This window comes from Columba livia, chromosome 18 (genome assembly GCF_036013475.1).
Source record: "Columba livia isolate bColLiv1 breed racing homer chromosome 18, bColLiv1.pat.W.v2, whole genome shotgun sequence".
Classification (NCBI taxonomy): domain Eukaryota; kingdom Metazoa; phylum Chordata; class Aves; order Columbiformes; family Columbidae; genus Columba; species Columba livia.
In genome coordinates this window covers 2,625,123-2,641,280 of record NC_088619.1, presented here as the reverse complement: position 1 = coordinate 2,641,280, position 16,158 = coordinate 2,625,123, and the positions used below count along the sequence as shown (strand labels likewise).

At 53.1% G+C, this 16,158-nt stretch overlaps 1 long non-coding RNA gene across 2 annotated transcripts in view; it reads right to left on the bottom strand.

The window, feature by feature from the left end:
* The window catches only part of LOC110356623 (uncharacterized), a 132,780-nt gene that overhangs the window by 71,159 nt on the left and 45,463 nt on the right, over window positions 1–16,158 (bottom strand). For both annotated transcript variants that reach the window (XR_010466980.1, XR_010466981.1), the window contains one exon: window positions 14,405–14,533. This is a non-coding gene — a long non-coding RNA (uncharacterized LOC110356623). The remainder of the gene's footprint in view (window positions 1–14,404; window positions 14,534–16,158) is intronic.

Genomic DNA, 16,158 nt, shown 5'->3' with positions numbered 1-16,158 from the left:
CGAGATGGAAGTGGATGAGTGGGTGGAGGAAATGGAGGTAGACGCAGAGCTGGACGAGGAAATGGAGGTTGATCAAGATCTAGGAGAACCTATGGAGGTGGATGGCTAGTTGGAGAAGATCTGGACGTGGAAGTTGAAGATGGACTTGGTGGGGTGGGGTAGACTATTAGAGAGGGAGTTTTGCAGTTTGTTCATTGTAGCGTGTTCGTAGTGTTTCGTTTGTTGGTGTTTGGGTTTTTTTTCTGTATATAGTTCATTGTATTTGGGGTTCTTTCTGTATATAGTTTGTTGTAGTTCGGGTTTTGTTCTGTAAAGAGGTTTACTCTTGTGTTTTTCTCCGTAAATACATTTATTCATGTTATTTCACACCTGTGCTCTCTGACTTTTTCTGGTATTTGCAGAGCTGTGGTTTCCGCTCGCTCGGGGTTCCTGGGGCTGGAGGTGGCTGGGGGTGCTGGCACGGCCGCCCCGGGGACAGGGGGTCCCTGTGCACAGAGGGCTCCCACTTGCAGAGCTCAGGGCACTGGGCACCAGTGGGGTCGGTTCGTGGGCTGCTGGGAAGCGGTGTCCCCAACAGCAAAGCTGTCACCAGCAACAAGTGAGCTCTGACATGAGCAAGCCCTACATGGATCTCATCACAAGAAATCCAGAAGGACTCGTGGGCAACGGGGAGGTCGCCTTGGGCATAGTGACCATGAAAGGATTGAGCATTCCATTCTCGGAGAAGTTAGTAGGGTGCTCAGCAGAACTGCCACCTTGCACTTCCCCAGGGCAGACTTGGACCTGTTCAGGAGGCTGCTGGGCAGAGTCCCTTGGGAAGCAGTCCTGAAGGACAAAGCAGCCCAGGAAAACTGGTCTCTCTTCAAGAAGGGAATCTTAGAGGCGCAGGAGCAGGCTGTCCCCGTCTGCCTAAAGACGAGCCGGCGGGGAAGACGTTCCGACCTGGCTGAATAGAGAGATGCGGCTGCAACTTGGGAATCAAAGGAGAATTGATAACCTGGGAAAGGCCGAGGTACTAAATGTCTTCTTTGCCCCAGTCTTTCAGAGTCAGAGCGGTTGTGCTCCAGGTCCCCAGCCCCCTGAGGCAGGAGACAGGCTGGGGCTGCAGAATGAAGCCCCAAGAACCCAAGGGGAAACGGTTAACGACCTGCTACACCACTTGCACACCCACAAGTCTATGGGGTCAGATGGGATGCACCCAAGGGTGCTGAGGGAGCTGGCCAAGGTGATCACTAAGCCACTTTGCATTATCCATCAGCAATCCTGGCTAACTGGGGAGGTCCCACTTCACGGGGAGTTGGCTAATGTGATGCCCATCTACAAGAAAGGCTGGAAGGAGGATCCGGGGACCTGTCACTCTGGTCTCAGTGCCAGGGAAGGTCCTGGAGCACAACTTCCTGAGTGATATCACACAGCACATGCAAGAAAACCATGCGATCAGGCCCACTCCATATGGGTTTAGAAAAGGCAGGTCCCACTTCACCAACCTGATGTCCTTCTACAACAAGGTGACCCATCCAGGAGATGAGGGAAAGGCTGTGGATGTTGTGTCATTAGACTTGAGTAAAGCCTTTGACACCGTAACCCACAGCGTTCTCCCGGAGAAGCCGGCAGCTCCTGGCCTGCAGGGCTGGACTCTGCTCTGGATAAAGAACTTCTCCCCAAGGAGCAAGAGACAGCACAAGAGGAAATGGCCTCGCGTTGCGCCAGGGGACGTTCAGATTGGATAGCAGGAGAAAATTCTTCACGCGAGGCTGGTGAAGCAGTCTGTTCTTTCTACAGCGGGAACGGACACAGCCGACGTCTCTGTGCTGCAAGTTCCTATTGCAGCCTTCAACTTGCTGAGTTTCTGCAGAGCTCAGAAAGAAAAAGCCCAATTTCTCTCCTTTTGAAATTCAGCTTTTCAGCTTTTTCCAAGAGGAGGATGGCCCCAAAACGCTACGGAAGAGAAAAAACTAGCAGTGAATTCCACCTCAGATACTTTCCATACACACCCTGGAGGTGCTTGGCCTGCTGCTTCTCATCTTGGGAGGCAGCTCAGGAACTCTTGTCGCTGCTCTGCTTGGCCTGGCTTCTCTTCCCCAGTTGGATGTGGTGGCGTGAGCGTTGCCACTTGGGACACTGTCCCCAAGCCCTTCAGTTGAAAGCCCACCTCACCAAGCTGGCCAGCCTGCTGCCAAACATTCCCTCGGCTCTCCTAGGCAGGTGGATCCCATCCCTCCCCAGCTGCTTCTAGTCATCACCAACGTCCCACTGGCAGAAAAGCCAACAGCCTTCAGGACGGCACCAGCCACCAAGCCCACAGTTAAGATGCATTCTACATTTCTGGCTGCCCCCTTTCACAGTATCACAGTATCACAGTATGTTTGGGATTGGAAGGGACCTCAAAAGATCATCTAGTCCAATCCTGCTGCTGGAGCAGGAACGCCTAGGTGAGGTCGCACAGGAACATGTCCAGGTGGGTTTTGAATGTCTCCAGAGAAGGAGACTCCACAACCTCCCTGGGCAGCCTGTTCCAGTGCTCTGTCACCCTTACTGAGAAGAAGTTTTTTCTCAAATTTAAGCGGAACCTCTTGTGTTCCAGCTTGATCCCATTACCCCTTGTCCTATCATTGTTGGCCACCGAGAAGAGCCTGGCTCCATCCTCATGGCACTCACCCTTTATATATTTATAAACATTAATGAGGTCCCCCCTTAGTCTCCTCTTCTCCAAACTAAAGAGCCCCAGCTCCCTCAGCCTTTCTTCATAAGGGAGGTGCTCCACTCCCTTAATCATCTTCGTTGCCCTACGCTGGACTCTCTCCAGCAGTTCCCTGTCCTTCTGGAACTGAGGGGCCCAGAACTGGACACAATATTCCAGATGTGGTCTCACAAGGGCGGAGTAGAGGGGAAGGAGGACCTCTCTCGATCTACTAGCCACCCCCCTTCTAATACACCCCAGCATGCCATTGGCCTTCCTGGCCACTAGGGCACAGTGCTGGCTCATGGTCATCCTGTTGTCCACCAGGACCCCCAGGTCCCTTTCCCCTACACTGCTCTCCAATATGTAATTTCCCAACCTATACTGGAACCTGGGGTTGTTCCTGCCCAGATGCAGGACTCTACACTTTCCCTTGTTAAATTTCATCAGGTTATTCCCCGCCCAACTCTCCAGCCTGTCCAGGTCCCGCTGGATGGCAGCACAGCCTTCTGGTGTGTCAGCCACACCTCCCAGCTTAGTGTCATCAGCAAACTTGCTAATAGTACACTCTATTCCCTCTTCTAAATCGTTAATGAATATATTGAATAATATTGGCCCCAGCACTGACCCCTGAGGCACTCCACTAGATACTGGCCTCCAACTAGACTCCGCACCATTGACTGCCACTCGCTGGCTTCTCTCCTTAAGCCAGTTTGCAACCCACCTCACTACTCTATTGTCTAGACCACACTTCCTCAACTTAGCTGTGAGGATGCTGTGGGAGACTGTGTCAAAGGCTTTACTGAAGTCAAGGTAGACCACATCCACCGCTCTGCCATCATCCATCCACCTTGTTACACTCTCATAAAAGGCCATGAGGTTGGTCAAGCATGACTTACCCTTGGTAAAGCCATGCTGACTGCCCCTAATAACCCTCTTATCCTTGGTATGTCTTGAGATGGCACCAAGGAGAAGCTGTTCCATTTCTTTCCCAGGGACAGAGGTGAGGCTGACCGGTCTATAATTACCCGGGTCCTCCTTCTTGCCCTTTTTGAAGACCGGAGTGACATTTGCTTTCCTCCAATCCTCGGGCACCTCCCCCGTTTCCCAAGACTTGGCAAAGATGATGGAGAGCGGTCCAGCAATGACTTCAGCCAGCTCGCTCAGCACCCGCGGATGCATCCCATCTGGACCCATGGATTTATGGATGTCCAGACTATTTAATTGCTCCCTAACCCAGTCCTCATCAACTAAAGCAAACTCCTCCATTGACCTGGCTTCATCCGGGGTCTCAGGGGTACAGGGCTCCCCAGGACAGCTTCCGGCAGAGTAGGCAGAGACAAAGAACGCATTCAGTAATTCTGCCTTCTCTGTATCTTCTGCCACCAGGGCACCCACCCCGTTCATTAGTGGGCCTACATTGCCTCTGGTATTAGTTTTATCAGCTATGTATTTGTAAAAGTTCTTTTTGCTGTCCTTGACCCCTCTCGCCAGCTGTAATTCTAAGGAGGCCTTGGCTATCCTAGCTGCCTTCCTACATCCTCTAACAGCAGCCTTATATTCTCGGGCACCACTTGAATTCACTGGCAGCCCCAGGGCTTGAGAGTCTTCCTGGATTCTAGCCAGGTTCCGCCTTGCGCTGCCATTCGTGCCCACGTGGAAGAGTGGCTGTGCTGTACAGGGGCAGAGCGAGATCAGAGCCTGCAAAGGGATGGCCATCAACATGGAGGTCAACTTCAGCTACCGCAGGAACCAAGTGCAGAAAAACCTTTCTGAGGGGTGAGGGTGGCTGCCGGCCATGACGGGACGGTTGGCAAGAACCGCTCAAGGCAGCATGGAACCAGAAGTGGTTGGCATTCTGAAACTGGGGAAAAGGCAGGTTGGTGCATCCACAACCACCATTGAGGGGGTCACCCCCATCCCTGCTGCGCAGCCCACACCAGGGTGCCCACGCAACCCAGGTGTGATGGCACGACCCGTGTTCCATCTGCAGCGCTGGTGCCCGGCAACGACCACAACACAGCGACCCTCTCCAGAACCCGCCACAGCCTTTCTGCTCTCCCTTTCTCCAGTTGCTCCTGCTTGCCCTGCTCCCAGTCCAGCCCTTCTCTCCCGTTTCCAGTGCCCCAGCCACTCAACCCAGCCCTTCTCACCGACACCCAGCGCCTTCGTCCCTCCGTTCTTCCCTCGCTGTGTTTTTGACAAGGACAACACTACTACTCCAGGTATGGTCCCGCTCCACGGCTTTGGGCACCCCCACTGCCCGGCCAGGCTGGAGCAGGCAGCGCGGGGATGGCGTGGGGTGGGGAACCACTCTGGGGGGCTCGGGGACCAGGAGCTCAGCTTGGCCTCTCCACCCACCCCTGCAAGGCCACGGGCTGGGAGAAGCCCTTCTGGGCTGCTCTTCCCCTGCTGAAATCCAGCACCCCTGCCCGGGGGACATGTCCCCAGGGGAGCCCAGGGCACCCCGGGCTCGTGCCGGAGGGATGCTCGGCGGGAGCAGCTGCTGCTGCCCGCAGCCTGAGCCCGTGCCTCCTCTGCCCCTTTCCAGGCTGGAGCCAGGGCAGCCCAGCCCTGCCCGGGGAGCAACGCGCAGCCAAAAAAACCACCAGCACAGGCTAAGGAGCTACTGGGCTCCGAGGGAGGCGTGGGGCCGGGCTCTGTGCCTGGGACCCCCGATGGTGCAGGGACATGGCTGCTCACACCTGCCCTCTCTGTTCCCACAGATCTGCAAGAACTAATTGCAAGGCGAGATGCCAAAGCGCGGCAAGGAAAGGACCATCAAGCTACAGGTGCTGGCCCGTGGGTGCTGGTGGCCCAGGAGCTGCCCAAACTCCAGGCAGCTCCTGCTGGGGACGTGCCCAGGGGACCCATCACCCCACAGCTCTCCATGGGCAGTGAAAGGGCTCAGGGCTGCTGAGACCCCCATCCTACAGCTCTGCTGGGCTGCCCAGGGCAGGACCAACGCAATTCCGCTTGGCTTTTGCCTTAGGCTACACCACGCTGCGCACGGCGCTGCCTTCTGAAAGGGAAGAGACAGAGGATGGACCCGGATTGGAAGGATGAAGACGAGATGGAAGTGGATGAGTGGGTGGAGGAAATGGAGGTAGACGCAGAGCTCGACGAGGAAATGGAGGTTGATCAAGATCTAGGAGAACCTATGGAGGTGGATGGCTAGTTGGAGAAGATCTGGACGTGGAAGTTGAAGATGGATTTGGTGGGGTGGGGTAGACTATTAGAGAGGGAGTTTTGCAGTTTGTTCATTGTAGCGTGTTCGTAGTGTTTCGTTTGTTGGTGTTTGGGTTTTTTTTCTGTATATAGTTCATTGTATTTGGGGTTCTTTCTGTATATAGTTTGTTGTAGTTCGGGTTTTGTTCTGTAAAGAGGTTTACTCTTGTGTTTTTCTCCGTAAATACATTTATTCATGTTATTTCACACCTGTGCTCTCTGACTTTTTCTGGTATTTGCAGAGCTGTGGTTTCCGCTCGCTCGGGGTTCCTGGGGCTGGAGGTGGCTGGGGGTGCTGGCACGGCCGCCCTGGGGACAGGGGGTCCCTGTGCACAGAGGGCTCCCACTTGCAGAGCTCAGGGCACTGGGCACCAGTGGGGTCGGTTCGTGGGCTGCTGGGAAGCGGTGTCCCCAACAGCAAAGCTGTCACCAGCAACAAGTGAGCTCTGACATGAGCAAGCCCTACATGGATCTCATCACAAGAAATCCAGAAGGACTCGTGGGCAACGGGGAGGTCGCCTTGGGCATAGTGACCATGAAAGGATTGAGCATTCCATTCTCGGAGAAGTTAGTAGGGTGCTCAGCAGAACTGCCACCTTGCACTTCCCCAGGGCAGACTTGGACCTGTTCAGGAGGCTGCTGGGCAGAGTCCCTTGGGAAGCAGTCCTGAAGGACAAAGCAGCCCAGGAAAACTGGTCTCTCTTCAAGAAGGGAATCTTAGAGGCGCAGGAGCAGGCTGTCCCCGTCTGCCTAAAGACGAGCCGGCGGGGAAGACGTTCCGACCTGGCTGAATAGAGAGATGCGGCTGCAACTTGGGAATCAAAGGAGAATTGATAACCTGGGAAAGGCCGAGGTACTAAATGTCTTCTTTGCCCCAGTCTTTCAGAGTCAGAGCGGTTGTGCTCCAGGTCCCCAGCCCCCTGAGGCAGGAGACAGGCTGGGGCTGCAGAATGAAGCCCCAAGAACCCAAGGGGAAACGGTAAGCGACCGGCTACACCACTTGCACACCCACAAGTCTATGGGGTCAGATGGGATGCACCCAAGGGTGCTGAGGGAGCTGGCCAAGGTGATCACTAAGCCACTTTGCATTATCCATCAGCAATCCTGGCTAACTGGGGAGGTCCCACTTCACGGGGAGTTGGCTAATGTGATGCCCATCTACAAGAAAGGCTGGAAGGAGGATCCGGGGACCTGTCACTCTGGTCTCAGTGCCAGGGAAGGTCCTGGAGCACAACTTCCTGAGTGATATCACACAGCACATGCAAGAAAACCATGCGATCAGGCCCACTCCATATGGGTTTAGAAAAGGCAGGTCCCACTTCACCAACCTGATGTCCTTCTACAACAAGGTGACCCATCCAGGAGATGAGGGAAAGGCTGTGGATGTTGTGTCATTAGACTTGAGTAAAGCCTTTGACACCGTAACCCACAGCGTTCTCCCGGAGAAGCCGGCAGCTCCTGGCCTGCAGGGCTGGACTCTGCTCTGGATAAAGAACTTCTCCCCAAGGAGCAAGAGACAGCACAAGAGGAAATGGCCTCGCGTTGCGCCAGGGGACGTTCAGATTGGATAGCAGGAGAAAATTCTTCACGCGAGGCTGGTGAAGCAGTCTGTTCTTTCTACAGCGGGAACGGACACAGCCGACGTCTCTGTGCTGCAAGTTCCTATTGCAGCCTTCAACTTGCTGAGTTTCTGCAGAGCTCAGAAAGAAAAAGCCCAATTTCTCTCCTTTTGAAATTCAGCTTTTCAGCTTTTTCCAAGAGGAGGATGGCCCCAAAACGCTACGGAAGAGAAAAAACTAGCAGTGAATTCCACCTCAGATACTTTCCATACACACCCTGGAGGTGCTTGGCCTGCTGCTTCTCATCTTGGGAGGCAGCTCAGGAACTCTTGTCGCTGCTCTGCTTGGCCTGGCTTCTCTTCCCCAGTTGGATGTGGTGGCGTGAGCGTTGCCACTTGGGACACTGTCCCCAAGCCCTTCAGTTGAAAGCCCACCTCACCAAGCTGGCCAGCCTGCTGCCAAACATTCCCTCGGCTCTCCTAGGCAGGTGGATCCCATCCCTCCCCAGCTGCTTCTAGTCATCACCAACGTCCCACTGGCAGAAAAGCCAACAGCCTTCAGGACGGCACCAGCCACCAAGCCCACAGTTAAGATGCATTCTACATTTCTGGCTGCCCCCTTTCACAGTATCACAGTATCACAGTATGTTTGGGATTGGAAGGGACCTCAAAAGATCATCTAGTCCAATCCTGCTGCTGGAGCAGGAACGCCTAGGTGAGGTCGCACAGGAACATGTCCAGGTGGGTTTTGAATGTCTCCAGAGAAGGAGACTCCACAACCTCCCTGGGCAGCCTGTTCCAGTGCTCTGTCACCCTTACTGAGAAGAAGTTTTTTCTCAAATTTAAGCGGAACCTCTTGTGTTCCAGCTTGATCCCATTACCCCTTGTCCTATCATTGTTGGCCACCGAGAAGAGCCTGGCTCCATCCTCATGGCACTCACCCTTTATATATTTATAAACATTAATGAGGTCCCCCCTTAGTCTCCTCTTCTCCAAACTAAAGAGCCCCAGCTCCCTCAGCCTTTCTTCATAAGGGAGGTGCTCCACTCCCTTAATCATCTTGGTTGCCTTACGCTGGACCCTCTCCAGCAGTTCCCTGTCCTTCTGGAACTGAGGGGCCCAGAACTGGACACAATATTCCAGATGTGGTCTCACAAGGGCGGAGTAGAGGGGAAGGAGGACCTCTCTCGATCTACTAGCCACCCCCCTTCTAATACACCCCAGCATGCCATTGGCCTTCCTGGCCACTAGGGCACAGTGCTGGCTCATGGTCATCCTGTTGTCCACCAGGACCCCCAGGTCCCTTTCCCCTACACTGCTCTCCAATATGTAATTTCCCAACCTATACTGGAACCTGGGGTTGTTCCTGCCCAGATGCAGGACTCTACACTTTCCCTTGTTAAATTTCATCAGGTTATTCCCCGCCCAACTCTCCAGCCTGTCCAGGTCCCGCTGGATGGCAGCACAGCCTTCTGGTGTGTCAGCCACACCTCCCAGCTTAGTGTCATCAGCAAACTTGCTAATAGTACACTCTATTCCCTCGTCTAAATCGTTAATGAATATATTGAATAATATTGGCCCCAGCACTGACCCCTGAGGCACTCCACTAGATACTGGCCTCCAACTAGACTCCGCACCATTGACTGCCACTCGCTGGCTTCTCTCCTTAAGCCAGTTTGCAACCCACCTCACTACTCTATTGTCTAGACCACACTTCCTCAACTTAGCTGTGAGGATGCTGTGGGAGACTGTGTCAAAGGCTTTACTGAAGTCAAGGTAGACCACATCCACCGCTCTGCCATCATCCATCCACCTTGTTACACTCTCATAAAAGGCCATGAGGTTGGTCAAGCATGACTTACCCTTGGTAAAGCCATGCTGACTGCCCCTAATAACCCTCTTATCCTTGGTATGTCTTGAGATGGCACCAAGGAGAAGCTGTTCCATTTCTTTCCCAGGGACAGAGGTGAGGCTGACCGGTCTATAATTACCCGGGTCCTCCTTCTTGCCCTTTTTGAAGACCGGAGTGACATTTGCTTTCCTCCAATCCTCGGGCACCTCCCCCGTTTCCCAAGACTTGGCAAAGATGATGGAGAGCGGTCCAGCAATGACTTCAGCCAGCTCGCTCAGCACCCGCGGATGCATCCCATCTGGACCCATGGATTTATGGATGTCCAGACTATTTAATTGCTCCCTAACCCAGTCCTCATCAACTAAAGCAAACTCCTCCATTGACCTGGCTTCATCCGGGGTCTCAGGGGTACAGGGCTCCCCAGGACAGCTTCCGGCAGAGTAGGCAGAGACAAAGAACGCATTCAGTAATTCTGCCTTCTCTGTATCTTCTGCCACCAGGGCACCCACCCCGTTCATTAGTGGGCCTACATTGCCTCTGGTATTAGTTTTATCAGCTATGTATTTGTAAAAGTTCTTTTTGCTGTCCTTGACCCCTCTCGCCAGCTGTAATTCTAAGGAGGCCTTGGCTATCCTAGCTACCTTCCTACATCCTCTAACAGCAGCCTTATATTCTCGGGCACCACTTGAATTCACTGGCAGCCCCAGGGCTTGAGAGTCTTCCAGGATTCTAGCCAGGTTCCGCCTTGCGCTGCCATTCGTGCCCACGTGGAAGAGTGGCTGTGCTGTACAGGGGCAGAGCGAGATCAGAGCCTGCAAAGGGATGGCCATCAACATGGAGGTCAACTTCAGCTACCGCAGGAACCAAGTGCAGAAAAACCTTTCTGAGGGGTGAGGGTGGCTGCCGGCCATGACGGGACGGTTGGCAAGAACCGCTCAAGGCAGCATGGAACCAGAAGTGGTTGGCATTCTGAAACTGGGGAAAAGGCAGGTTGGTGCATCCACAACCACCATTGAGGGGGTCACCCCCATCCCTGCTGCGCAGCCCACACCAGGGTGCCCACGCAACCCAGGTGTGATGGCACGACCCGTGTTCCATCTGCAGCGCTGGTGCCCGGCAACGACCACAACACAGCGACCCTCTCCAGAACCCGCCACAGCCTTTCTGCTCTCCCTTTCTCCAGTTGCTCCTGCTTGCCCTGCTCCCAGTCCAGCCCTTCTCTCCCGTTTCCAGTGCCCCAGCCACTCAACCCAGCCCTTCTCACCGACACCCAGCGCCTTCGTCCCTCCGTTCTTCCCTCGCTGTGTTTTTGACAAGGACAACACTACTACTCCAGGTATGGTCCCGCTCCACGGCTTTGGGCACCCCCACTGCCCGGCCAGGCTGGAGCAGGCAGCGCGGGGATGGCGTGGGGTGGGGAACCACTCTGGGGGGCTCGGGGACCAGGAGCTCAGCTTGGCCTCTCCACCCACCCCTGCAAGGCCACGGGCTGGGAGAAGCCCTTCTGGGCTGCTCTTCCCCTGCTGAAATCCAGCACCCCTGCCCGGGGGACATGTCCCCAGGGGAGCCCAGGGCACCCCGGGCTCGTGCCGGAGGGATGCTCGGCGGGAGCAGCTGCTGCTGCCCGCAGCCTGAGCCCGTGCCTCCTCTGCCCCTTTCCAGGCTGGAGCCAGGGCAGCCCAGCCCTGCCCGGGGAGCAACGCGCAGCCAAAAAAACCACCAGCACAGGCTAAGGAGCTACTGGGCTCCGAGGGAGGCGTGGGGCCGGGCTCTGTGCCTGGGACCCCCGATGGTGCAGGGACATGGCTGCTCACACCTGCCCTCTCTGTTCCCACAGATCTGCAAGAACTAATTGCAAGGCGAGATGCCAAAGCGCGGCAAGGAAAGGACCATCAAGCTACAGGTGCTGGCCCGTGGGTGCTGGTGGCCCAGGAGCTGCCCAAACTCCAGGCAGCTCCTGCTGGGGACGTGCCCAGGGGACCCATCACCCCACAGCTCTCCATGGGCAGTGAAAGGGCTCAGGGCTGCTGAGACCCCCATCCTACAGCTCTGCTGGGCTGCCCAGGGCAGGACCAACGCAATTCCGCTTGGCTTTTGCCTTAGGCTACACCACGCTGCGCACGGCACTGCCTTCTGAAAGGGAAGAGACAGAGGATGGACCCGGATTGGAAGGATGAAGACGAGATGGAAGTGGATGAGTGGGTGGAGGAAATGGAGGTAGACGCAGAGCTCGACGAGGAAATGGAGGTTGATCAAGATCTAGGAGAACCTATGGAGGTGGATGGCTAGTTGGAGAAGATCTGGACGTGGAAGTTGAAGATGGACTTGGTGGGGTGGGGTAGACTATTAGAGAGGGAGTTTTGCAGTTTGTTCATTGTAGCGTGTTCGTAGTGTTTCGTTTGTTGGTGTTTGGGTTTTTTTTCTGTATATAGTTCATTGTATTTGGGGTTCTTTCTGTATATAGTTTGTTGTAGTTCGGGTTTTGTTCTGTAAAGAGGTTTACTCTTGTGTTTTTCTCCGTAAATACATTTATTCATGTTATTTCACACCTGTGCTCTCTGACTTTTTCTGGTATTTGCAGAGCTGTGGTTTCCGCTCGCTCGGGGTTCCTGGGGCTGGAGGTGGCTGGGGGTGCTGGCACGGCCGCCCCGGGGACAGGGGGTCCCTGTGCACAGAGGGCTCCCACTTGCAGAGCTCAGGGCACTGGGCACCAGTGGGGTCGGTTCGTGGGCTGCTGGGAAGCGGTGTCCCCAACAGCAAAGCTGTCACCAGCAACAAGTGAGCTCTGACATGAGCAAGCCCTACATGGATCTCATCACAAGAAATCCAGAAGGACTCGTGGGCAACGGGGAGGTCGCCTTGGGCATAGTGACCATGAAAGGATTGAGCATTCCATTCTCGGAGAAGTTAGTAGGGTGCTCAGCAGAACTGCCACCTTGCACTTCCCCAGGGCAGACTTGGACCTGTTCAGGAGGCTGCTGGGCAGAGTCCCTTGGGAAGCAGTCCTGAAGGACAAAGCAGCCCAGGAAAACTGGTCTCTCTTCAAGAAGGGAATCTTAGAGGCGCAGGAGCAGGCTGTCCCCGTCTGCCTAAAGACGAGCCGGCGGGGAAGACGTTCCGACCTGGCTGAATAGAGAGATGCGGCTGCAACTTGGGAATCAAAGGAGAATTGATAACCTGGGAAAGGCCGAGGTACTAAATGTCTTCTTTGCCCCAGTCTTTCAGAGTCAGAGCGGTTGTGCTCCAGGTCCCCAGCCCCCTGAGGCAGGAGACAGGCTGGGGCTGCAGAATGAAGCCCCAAGAACCCAAGGGGAAACGGTAAGCGACCGGCTACACCACTTGCACACCCACAAGTCTATGGGGTCAGATGGGATGCACCCAAGGGTGCTGAGGGAGCTGGCCAAGGTGATCACTAAGCCACTTTGCATTATCCATCAGCAATCCTGGCTAACTGGGGAGGTCCCACTTCACGGGGAGTTGGCTAATGTGATGCCCATCTACAAGAAAGGCTGGAAGGAGGATCAGGGGACCTGTCACTCTGGTCTCAGTGCCAGGGAAGGTCCTGGAGCACAACTTCCTGAGTGATATCACACAGCACATGCAAGAAAACCATGCGATCAGGCCCACTCCATATGGGTTTAGAAAAGGCAGGTCCCACTTCACCAACCTGATGTCCTTCTACAACAAGGTGACCCATCCAGGAGATGAGGGAAAGGCTGTGGATGTTGTGTCATTAGACTTGAGTAAAGCCTTTGACACCGTAACCCACAGCGTTCTCCCGGAGAAGCCGGCAGCTCCTGGCCTGCAGGGCTGGACTCTGCACTGGGTAAAGAACTTCTCCCCAAGGAGCAAGAGACAGCACAAGAGGAAATGGCCTCGCGTTGCGCCAGGGGACGTTCAGATTGGATAGCAGGAAAAATGCGCGTCAAGCCAAGTATCATCTGGAAATTAAATGGTCTCCCAGAACTCATTGTAATTAGAACTGCCTTTTCGGACACAGGTTATGAATACGTACAGACGTTCCTAAATCTTTCATGAATATGTTCCACTTTACTGTATTTAACCAAGCTCACAGCTAGTGTAAACTACACACGTATTAGGTGAAATGATTCCCCGTGTGTCTGGTGTCGTAAATAAATAGGTAAAATACATACCTTCCTTATAACCTCAAGGGCTGTAAGGTCATTTCCATGCCTCATGAAGACTGTGTTTCTTTCCAGGTATGACTGTAAAGAACTTATTATTTTGCAGAAAAATGCTCTCCCTGCATGCACAGAGTTATTAACTCTGTGTATGCTGCAACAATTCTGCTCCCAGCTGAACTTTCTCATGTGTGGTGTGATCTTTAATGAAAGCCCAAATGACCTTGTAAGCTGAGTGAGCATGGTACTTCCCTTTCCAAGAGCAAACTGAGCGATGATGCCATTTGCCATTCCTTGGCAGCTGAGGCACGGGTATCCCATTTTCTGCCAGCTGTTGATAAAAGGGATCATAACCTTACCTACCTACTGGATGCTCATGTTAAACCAGCACTGGTTCTACAGGCTGCTGCTGTTTGGGTTTTGCAGGTGAGGATATTTGCTTTGAGGTGCAGACAACAGGAACCGGGAGAGGGTTTGTGACTTGCTGTGCCACATTCGAGCAGCCATCCCTGGCCATCTGCTTTTTGCTATTGCACGAGAGGACACAGAGCCAGGCGAGCCTTTGGCCTGACCCTGCTGCTATTCTAAAGCAAGCTTCTTTTAAATTTAGAGGGCAATAGATGTGATTTCCAGATGCACACAAGTAACGATTATTATTTGATTTTCATCAAATCACTTATTGTCCCAAATCGGGAAGGGGGGATGAAACAAAAAGCCAGTTCAGCAGTAACACGTTAGCTCTGCCCGCAGCCACCAGCTGCCCAAATTTCAGCTAAGCAGCAAATAATGTCTGCGGCCCTGCAAAGGATAACTAACAGCAGAAAGCACTCAGCAGAAACCTCTGTGGTTCTTTGTGGCAGAACAACAGCTTTTCATGAGGCAGCTGCTTTTCTATCCAAACAAGTAGTATCTCATAAACTCTGCAGTTAGTTTTCTGCTCCCACCTTTTCGACTGCTGCGTAGCGGCTGGCCAGATGCTTCCGTAAGTCTGCGATATGGTGGTCACACTTCTTCATGTCTTTCTTAAAGTTCTCCCTGAAGTTGAGCAGGGGTTTCTCTACCTCGCTCTGAAGCTGTTAATGAAAACAAAGGAAGAAATGGCAATAATGAGGATCATTATTCATGGACAGTAATTCCTGTCTCTTCTGCTACATAAAGTTCAGATCAGAGAGAAAATAAAACAGAAACCACAGTCAAAGGCAACGTCATTCAGCAACACTTCTCCCCAGGAGAGATCGGAGTGAACCTACTGCAAAACTCAGCTCTTCCCAGGACAGGTCTGTTAAGGCAATATTTACTGGAGGGAGCAAAAGGACAGAAACCTTGTCTTCCTCTCTCCTCATTAAAATACATCTCTCTTCTTACACATAAAATCAAACTGCAGGCAATACCCAGAGCAGTACTTGAGCTGCTCTGGTTCGGGCCTAAACGATGCAACTTACTTAAAAACCACAAAGTACACAAACTAAAGCCGCTAACCCTGACTTCAGTACGGTGAGTGGGCCATGGTGGCACATCTGTGTTTCTTGTATAGTGAAACGAGATCCAATAAGGACACATTTTCTTTATTTCTGTCAAGTATAAGGGAACCTAAAGAGATGCCTGAGTATCAAGTTGAAACCCCTTAAGCAGTGGCACCTACTTAAGAAGCCACTGAAATGAACTCAGGAGAGATCCACCGAGTCCACACATGATTTACCTCCCACAAGCAGGACCTGACAGTCGGCAACACTCAACTCTGACAGAGTTTGTATCATATTGCTCTTTGGCCTTCTGATACACATTTTTGCCATCTAGGAAGTGTCCTCTGAAGGGATACAGATATTTCACCTCTGCAGAAGCAACCAAATACTTGGTTTCTGTTGTCCCTTCTGTAGAGATGCTGGATGTTGTCAACACGGGCAAGTTGGGTCTGTAATCACCTAACATGGTCCACAGCGGAGCAGTATCAAATAGTCCCTGAAAACAAGTATTTTTGGCCTTTCTCCAGTGCTCTTTTAATGGAGAAGGGAACTCCATTCAAGCTCAGTCTGGCCTTTTAATGCAGAAAGTCTACAAAGACCGTATGGTACACATCCTAGAGAGGTTAAACAAGCCTGAAGCAGACCTTGTTCAGGCAGCTGAAGACTGGCACCACGCTGATCTCATACGGCCTATAGCTATCTGAAGGTCAGATGCAAGGGTGACAGAGCTAAATTCTTTTTCATTGGCCCAGGCAAGAGACAACTGAGCTTCGGGAGATTCGGGTTGAATGTAATTAAAAAAACCCCAAACCCAACACCAGATGGTAGCGGAGCACTGGAACAGGCTGACCAGAGGAGCTGTGAAATCTGTGTCCTTAGAGACATTCAAGACTCTGCTAGACAAAGATGCAGCTGATTGATGTGCTGTGGGTGACAGGCCTGCTCGGACTGGGGGGTTGGACTAGAAAATGCTGGACAGTATTTTTATGACAGTCTCATCAGGATGGCCCTGGGCAAACTAATAAAGACCTGTTGGTAACTCTGTGGTCCAGCATGGTCGCACAAGCTCTCTCAGGAACAGAGGCGCAAACCAACAGCTGTGCCAGGAGCACTGTCAGTGCTCAGTGAAACAAGAACTGAACAGAGAGAAGTTCAGGATGGCTTCAGTGAACTCCAGAGGCACCGTATTACTACCGATAGACATGTCTGTGACCAACTGAGTTTCAAGTACCTAA